Genomic DNA, 549 nt, shown 5'->3' with positions numbered 1-549 from the left:
TAGTGATGGACTGCTCAGACAAGGATCACTTGATTGGTGAAAGTTTAATTCACGAGATGGGTATCTACAAGTATGGCAACACTTGGCAATATCAAGAGGACTTCAACAATGCTAACCTTGATCCTTCCAGTGAAGATGACCAATACATGAACCAAGAGCCATTTGCTGCAACTCAGGGGGAGCATTCAGGACATGCATCACAGGAACCTGCTTTTGGACAAGCTTATATGGATGATATGGAACAACGTCTCAACAATAGGATGGACCTTCACTTTCAGTCTCTTAAGGATTCATATCATAAGGATTTGGAAAATTTTGAGGAACGTCATAATGCATACATTGACAACCATTACCAATCCTTGCGGAATTATATTCAGTCTACTATTGATTCTCATAATAGAAGAATGGTTGTTGAGTTCAACAAGTTGAGTGTCTTCATCAAGGGTGGTTGCAGCTCGTCGATTCCTTACAACCAGAATCCTCCACATCCTTATATAGGAAACCTTAGAGCCTTAGTTTAGTCTTCCTAGCTAATGGACCTTGTTGATC

The sequence above is a fragment of the Lupinus angustifolius genome, chromosome LG11, assembly GCF_001865875.1.
Source record: "Lupinus angustifolius cultivar Tanjil chromosome LG11, LupAngTanjil_v1.0, whole genome shotgun sequence".
In the NCBI taxonomy this organism is placed as follows: Eukaryota; Viridiplantae; Streptophyta; class Magnoliopsida; order Fabales; family Fabaceae; genus Lupinus; species Lupinus angustifolius.
This window is presented reverse-complemented; position numbering follows the sequence as displayed.